Source organism: Lagenorhynchus albirostris, chromosome 15 (assembly GCF_949774975.1).
Source record: "Lagenorhynchus albirostris chromosome 15, mLagAlb1.1, whole genome shotgun sequence".
NCBI classification, from domain to species: domain Eukaryota; kingdom Metazoa; phylum Chordata; class Mammalia; order Artiodactyla; family Delphinidae; genus Lagenorhynchus; species Lagenorhynchus albirostris.
Window position 1 is genome coordinate 4,601,535 of NC_083109.1, and position 7,775 is coordinate 4,609,309.

At 59.9% G+C, this 7,775-nt stretch overlaps 1 long non-coding RNA gene across 9 annotated transcripts; it reads left to right on the top strand.

The window, feature by feature from the left end:
- The first annotated feature begins 755 nt into the window (after positions 1 to 755).
- On the top strand, positions 756 to 5,989 carry LOC132505968 (uncharacterized). Of its 9 annotated transcripts, none has more exons than XR_009535657.1 (4): positions 756 to 1,116; positions 3,178 to 3,261; positions 3,633 to 3,719; positions 3,818 to 5,989. It is a non-coding gene; the product is annotated as an uncharacterized LOC132505968 (long non-coding RNA). The 9 variants fall into 9 exon arrangements; XR_009535659.1 differs by having other exon boundaries at positions 3,636 to 3,719; XR_009535653.1 differs by having other exon boundaries at positions 2,216 to 3,719.
- Positions 5,990 to 7,775: the final 1,786 nt, after the last annotated feature.

The window sequence follows — 7,775 nt, forward strand, 5'->3', positions numbered from 1 at the left end:
TGTTCTGGGTCAGCTGACGCGTTTACTGGAAGCGGAGGCATGTGCTGGCCGAGTGAGGCCCCGGTATTCAGACAGCTGGGGGTATTGGGTTCTATATGTCAAGGCTGGACAGATATTTTTAAATGTCCCAGGACAAATGGAAGCCCAGTCGGCAGCAGGGTAGAGGGGCAGGGGGATTTGGAGGACACCACTTCACCATAGCTAGATTTGGTCGGGAGAGCTGGGCAGGATTAGTGTCTGGGAAGAAGCCCAGCATGTGAAGAGGTAGCAGGAGGGTCCTGTGAGTGAGTGGTAGGCCCTGGCAGGCAGAGGAGGGCAGGTGAGGATGCAGAGCAGGTGCAGGGGCCAGGGGACGTGCCCAGGACAGGTCTGGAGGTAGGAGGTTGGCAGGACTGAGCCCCCAGCTCAGAGGGATGGGATGCGGATGCAGCCTGTGGTTCAGGCCCCTGGTTTTGGGTGTCAAACAGACCAGAGCACCAGGCTTACCCTGGTCCACCCCACGCCCCTGGGCGACGGCTCATCTGCTCGGGCGCTTCCTTCCTCCCCCAGAAGGCCCGGGGCTCTGGGAGACCAAGCCGCTAAGCGTCGCTGTTACCGTCGACAGCAAAACCTCATCGGTGCACACCCGCCACCCCAGAGTGGCGGTGGAAGCTGCCCCCGGGCCTGAGCCCACCCAGGGACGGGTTGTGTCTCGACTGCACAGATGTTTTTAGGTCCGACTTCTGATAGCCGCCAGCATTCTGATAGTAGGCGATCTGACCAAAGCTTTGGACATTTGACTTCTCTTGGCCTAAGGGAGCCTCTGGGTGTCTGGGCCCGCCATCCACAGGCCCCCGAAGCTGAGGGGGTGGCCGCCCCCTGTCGGCGAGCCTCACACCCGCCACCGCACCGTCACCTGGCTCCGTCACTCAAGGCCGAGCAGGGCCTGGCCTCTGTAGGCATTTTCACTTGTCCTCCGGCAGTAAAGTGGAGCTATTATTATCTCAGAAGGAACGAGGGCCATCAGAATTAGCCTCTGAGCTGCTGGCCGGGGCCTCCTTGACTTTGCCGTGACATTGGGCTGGGAGACCTGGGCTCATGGACAAGCCCTGAGTGGCCCAGCCTGGGGAGGAGCAGGTAACGGAAGGGGGCAGCGAGCCCCTCACCAGGCCTCGGCCAGGCCCATGGGGCCAGCGAGGTGGCCCAGTTTTCTCCCCATGGCCGCTTCGTAGCCTGAACAGACACTCCACAGGGTCAGGGCAGTTACCGCGGCTACACCGGCATTTGTGTGTCTCTGGGCCTCTCGGCTGTGGCCAGGCGGGGGCTCAGGAAGGTGCTGAGGAGGCCAGGGCAGGGCCGAAACCTGGGTGTGGCTCCTGGACACAGGGGAAGGAGAAGCGGAGGGGGCCGGGCTGGGGGTGGGGTTCTCTTGGGGCCCCTGGGGCCCTTGGCTGGCGGCGGGCAGCCCTTGAGTTCATTCCTATTCCTGTGCAGAGTTTCCTCCTTGTCCTCTGCAGGTCAGACTTCTCTGTTGCTTGTCCAGGCCCCTGGGAAGGAGCCACGGCAGCCATGCCTGCGGCTGGGCCTTCGGGGCCACCTCCGTGGACGCTTAGTCGGAGATCCCTCCTCTCCCGTTTCTCCTGTGGGAGAAGCGCTGGGTTGGCTGTCAGCACACAGCCTGCCCCACGCTCGGTCTTTTTGTGGAGAAGCCCTACTCCTGATTTGTTTGTTTCCCTTAGTTTGATGTGTCTCGTGGTGCCTGCCCTCTCCCAGACACGAGGAGAATACATTCAGTCACTTAGTCTTGTAACCTTACGGGGAAGCGGAGGCACAGAGAGGTCAAGTAACTTGCCTGCGGCTGTACAGCTGGCAAATGGGGGAGCCTAGACTGGAAGTCAGGTGGTGGGTCAGGCTCCAGAGCTCACTCTCCAAGCTGCTGCCTTTGAATGCCTCTCAGGGCGTGAGGGGGCTCCAGGGAGGGGTCTGAGATGGAGCTTGGACTGAGTCAGGAGCCTGCTGGGTCACAAGCTGGGGAAAGGCTCTGGCGTGGGCAGAGCTGGCCATGGGCCGTAGGGACAGCAGAGTCCAGCTTGGCTGCAGGAAGTGGGGGGGCGGGCGTGAGAGTAGGGCAGCAGGCTGAGGGGTCTAAGCCGTGGTCTGAACCCACGCCTCCTAAAGTCCCCCTGCTGTGACCTCCCTGGTGGCGCAGCGGTTAAGAATCCGCCTTCCAACACAGGGGACGTGGGTTCAATCCCTGGTCCGGGAGGATCCTCCATGCCGCAGGGCAACTAAGCCTGAGCGCCATAACTGCTGAGCCCACACGCCACAAATAGAGAAGCCTGCGCACTGCAACTAGAGAGCGCTGCGTGCCTCAGTGAAGACCCAGGGCGGCCAAAAGGAAAAAACAAAGCCTCCTGCTACCGCGGAGGAGATCGTCGGAGGCAGGAAGGAGCAGCGGGGGACCAGTCAGTCCAGATGAGGCCTGGCCGGAGCCACCAGTTGGCAGGGAGAGTGTCTGAGATGATCTGGGGGGCTCACAGCACGGCTGGTGGGCGCATGAGAGGGGTCAGAGGTGACTTGGGGTGGCTGGGGTCTGCTTGCCAAGGCCAGTCTCAGGGCGGCTTTCCCTCTGGGTCCTTGTTTTTGACAGTTTAGAAGAGGGTCCCTGGTACATCTGGGCCCTTCCTCAGCCCTTGGGCTCAGCCTGTCCTCGGAGCTGGTTCCTTCTGGCCTGGAGCCCACGTGGTGGGGAGGTTGTCCTCGTTGGGGAGATGGCCGAGACTGGCGAAACCAGTGTGCACGGTGACCCAGCCTCCGGCAATGCCTCCCTCCCACCGGTCCCCTTCTGAAGGGGCCACCCATCTTCATCCTCTTGCCAGGGTGTTACAGGGGTTTTCTGGGGTTTTTGGACCAGTGAGGAAAGCGATGCTGGAGAGAGGGTCAGTGCTGGGAGCCGCTTCTCCAGTCCCCTGACGGGAACAGCAGGCTGGGTGGGCTGCTTGGGTGTCTGGTGTTGCGGGTCCACTGTGAAGGGGTCTCTGGGACACCCCCAGGCTCCCACTGGAGCCCCACCCGGCGTCCTGCTCTCTCTGGGTGATTGACCTTCCCGGGGGCCCGAGCCTTGGCACAAAGTGCCCCAGGCCCCCGCCAGCAGATGGCGCAGCTGCAGTAACCCAGCTGGCCGTGCCCCTTTCTCAGGAGACACCGGGGGTGGGGCTCCCGCGGCCCCCGCACCCTGGACACCTCCTGGACCTGCTCTTGAACCTGGCTGTGTGGTCACAGGTAAGTGACACGACCCGCGTGGCTTTCCCTGTCCATACCATGGTTGGGTGCAGGGACCACGGGTTCCACCAGCTCTGTCATTCCATCCCGAGCGCCACACGGTAGGGCTCCCCACCCCCGTGCCTGCCCCGCAGAAACAGCAGGAGCTCGCAGCCCCGACTTCTTCCTCCGGCCAACTGGACGGGCTTCAGAGAAGCTCTTCTGAGCCTGGCTAGGGCCCCGAAGGAGTCAACTCCAGGCAGGTGATTTGTCTAAGATCACAAAAAAGGCCTGGGGGATCTCGACTCAACCCACTTCATTAACAACCTGCTCCCCTTCATCTGAAAAGGGGCCCCATTTTCAAAACCATGACCGCTTCTCCCTTAAATCAGCAGCGGACGACAGCCTAAAGATTGCCCGTAAATATACGTTGCCCTGAGGGCTGTTTTGGCCATTAGAAGAAGGACACCAAGTCAAAGGTCTGTCCGAGTGTGTCCTTGGGGCGTTGTGGGGTGTGCATGGGGGCTGCCTACACCCCGTTAACCCTCTGCCCCCTTTTCTCTCTCTCTACCCCAAGCCTTTCTGCTCTCGAGCGTCCTTGGAGCCGTCAGCAGCGGTGTCCCCCCTCTGAAGCCCCGACACGACTGTGTGGTACCCCTGAACCTCCATAATGCCACCTCCTTGATTTGAAACCTCAGTGCTTCAGCCCCTCCTTGATGGGAGTCTAAGCTCCCCCTCTGAAGGAAAGGTTTGCTAAGAAAACAGAATTTTATGCACAGTCTCGGGAGGTAAGGCGTGGTCTTCACCCTCCACCAGAACCTGCCTGTTCTTAAGGGTTTCCATGTTGCATGATCTGCAGGTTAGAGTTGGGTCACGTCTAGCTTTGAATAAAGGCCCAGCAAGTTGCCTCTTAGAAATACCTTGTCACAGCTGACCTTAGGTTCACTATGGGACTTCTTTAAGATGGTCTGATTAATTCATGGTGGCCACCCCACGGCCCGTAGCCACCTGAGACAAGAGGATTTACTGTACCAGTTTATTGCCAGGCCGTATCAGCTGATAAGCAGGAAACTATAGACCATCTGTTTAAAAATAAAAATAAAATAAAAAATTAACAGCGGCACAGCCCTAGAGCAAACACTTTGTACTGCTGCATAGTAAACGAGCCTGTTGGATGTAGTGACCTTGGCTGAGGTAGCCACGGGCTTGTCCCTCCGTCCCTGTGTGTCCGGGGCGCTGGGCTGCTCAGATCTGTGGCCTTCCGGCCCTCAAGCAACACCCTGGAGGGCAGAGCTCCCCGCCCCACAGAGCCCCGGGCATCACTCCCGTCCTGGCCGCACCAGGCTCCCCCCTCCAGCTCTGGCCACATTTGCGGGTCTCTAACTCTCTTTAGGCCACAGCGACTGTCCCCAGGCAGGATGTCCAGCCCCATCAGCCGAGAGCCCCCACGTTCAGTCGCGTGGACCCATCGTGGAGGCCGGCCTGTGGGGTGGGCGGGACACAGGAGCGTGGGCCAAGGAGGGCTTCCTGGGGCCGCGAAGGACGGGCCTTTTGCTTGGCTTTGCGGTGAGCTGCCAGCCCCGTTTTGATTTGCAGCTTTTGTTCGGTACTGCGCGGGGTCTCCTTCGCCTTGGCACTGGCTGGGCGGGGGAGGCGTCATCACGGCTCTCCTCGGGTCCGCACGCAGGACGACATCGTTGGCGCGGCCCGCCACTCAAATCAAGGCAGCAACAGAACCTTCCGAGAAAAGCCTTCAGAAGTGAAATGTCGAGGCTGCCGTTATGCGTGAGACGGTGGCAGAGCCGTGATCCGCTTCTCTTCCTTTCCAGGGTGCCCTGAGGCTGCTGCCGAGCCCACGTTCAAAGGCTGTTTCTTCAAAGTAAACGGTGCTGCCTTCGAACTGGGAGGGGAAGCGGGCGGTTGGGAGGCAGGTTTCCACGTGCGCGTGTTGAACGGCTGGGGCGTGGTCTTTGGTCCATGATCGTGTGAGAACTTGGGGTGCGGACAGGGAGGTCCAAGTCCGTCTGGGCCCCGGTGTTGGCAGGGCCGGGAGGGGGCATCAGGCACAGCCCTGTGGGAAGTGACCGTGAAGGACCCTTCCGGAGGGCCCCCCCCAATCCTGTTGTGCTTGGTTCAGAGGGTTGGGCGGAGGCTTTCCTGAAGGCTCTAGGAGTGCTGCACCCACAGGCTGTGTGCTCAGGCGGCGGGACGTGGGCCCTCGGACGAGGGAAAGGCCGGCCCGGCCACGTTGTCTGCCTGCTCCCCCCAGGGAGGCCCCAACGCGGTCAGCCGCCCCGTGGTGGCCAGTGGGCATCGAGATGCAAGCCCGCCTGTTTTTCCGCTGCTCCAGGCCTCTGGTGTCTCCCCACCGCCTGGAACGCAAAAGCCATGCCAACCTTGGTCTTGAGCATCTGCAGCTCCCCAAAGGCCCCCGATGCTCTTCAGCCTGCACCTGGCCTGTTCCTCCCCTCCTGGGGGTCTTCCTCGCTCTCACCCTGGCTGCCCACCTGGCCTGGTCAGTCCTCCCCACCCTTGGGAAGCCCCCTGACCGTCCAGCCCTCGCTGAGCGTCACAGCCCCTCTCGTCTCGGTTCCTTTGCTGGGTGCTTGTTTGTTGCCCACGCCTCCTACTTCTTCTAGACCGAGCCCCAAGGTGACGGCCAGCTCCGCCACGCGGACTGTTACGCTCTCCAGCTTCTGTCTCCACGCGTGGCACAAAGTAGGTGCCTAATAAATTTGTGTAGAACGAATAGGTGGGTCTCTTTGTCTTTGTTCTTTCTCCACCGAGCTCAGCTCCGCACATGTAGCCTGTGTATGTGCACTCGTCCCTATCGGCCCTTCCCAGTGTGCCCCTAACTCATGGTCGATGCTTTAGGGGTCCCGCGGGAAGCCTAAAACCCACCTACGCCACCCCAGACCACGTCGGGTCAGTTTCGCTGCCATTTCTCTTGGTACAGTTTGCTCTTTTCCTTCATGGCATTCAGCACAGCAGGGAATCGTATGTTTATTTCCTTAATGCCCGTCTTGCCAACCACACTGAACCCCGAAGGGCACACGTAGAGCCAGACAGGCGTTCAGGTGATTGCTGGATGGATGGGTGGGTGGGTGGGTGGGTGGATGGATGGATGGGCAGAACAAAAAGATTCAGACACTTGAGGGTGTGGAAAAGGCAACCGAACTTGAAGAATGTGTCACAAGTGCAGAGTGGCTTCCCGGCAATTCCTGGGACGCGCTGGGCACAGGCAGGTGGTGTGGAGGCAGGACGTGTCCCCAGGGAGTACTGAGAAGAGGCAGTAGGAAGACACCTTGTTCCCAGTAGAGCCGTGAATTCTTTAAGACAGATTCCTCTGAGAAACTGACCCCCCCCCATCCCAATGGCAGCATGTAGTTGATGTACAGCTCCTGGGGCCCGAGGACCCCTGAGGCCCGTTTGCGGACCTCGCAGGCTGTGGCCTGGCTCCACAGGCTGGGGAAGGGGAGCTGTGGGGGCCCCACAGGAAAGGTGCCAGGTCCACAGTGGCTTTGCGCTGGGGAGCCGGGCCCTCAGAGACGGCCGCCCCTCTGCCTGCCCCAAGAGTTATGCCATCCGGGCTTGGGTGCCTTCCGCAACAGGGTACCGGGCAGAAGAGGCCTTGGGTGAATAGGACGGCGAGGCCAAGGGCTCTGGGGAAGGCCAAGAGACGAGGTTTAAGGTGAGGCTCTTGCTCCGAGGCCACCCTTAGAGCAGGGAGAAGCAGTGTCGTGTGGCTTCGGGAACTGTGTAAGTGGTTGGTCGCGAGCTCCACGGCGAAGTCCGCCCGCCCCGGCCGTCTCCTCTCTCCTCCACGCCCAGAACAGGGCACAGAGCTGCCCGCCTTGATCGCCTGCTCCCCTCCCACGTGCCCCATCACTGCTCCAAACCTTTTCTGTTCTGCAGGCCCATGCCCGGCACTGCTGTGGGCTTGGCCTCCCTCCTTCTGTAACACCAACTGCCAGCCGTTTCTCACTGTAGCCCTTACTTCTGTCTCAGGGAGAACAATGCGACCATCCTCTCCAAGGCCAGGCTTCCTTCTTGTGGCTTCCACCCCACTCCCACCTCCCCCTTCCCGCCACTCCAATAAGCCAGTGGGCACGTGGCCCGTCGTGGGGCTAAGGTCCCTTAGCACGCAAGAGAGTCCAGCATCCCTTCCATGTGGAGTTTCCTCTGGTGGGAAGAGGAAGGCCTAAATGAGAAATAGGAATTATGTAGTGTATTAGAAACTGATAAATTCTGCAGAAAAGTGTAGTGGGGTAGGAGAAACAAGAAGGCAGACTATGCAGAAACAAAACGAAAAGACAAACCTACAGACTGGGAGGAAATATTTGTAAACGATGCAACAGACAAGGGCTTCATTTCCAAACATACAGCCAGCTCATACAACTCAGGATCAAAAAACCAAACAAACAGCCCAATCAAAAAACGGGCAGAAGACCTAAATAGACATTTCTTCCAAATGTGGTCTCTATGGACTGCATAGTCCGTACAGATAGGCAACAGACACATACATGAAAAGATGC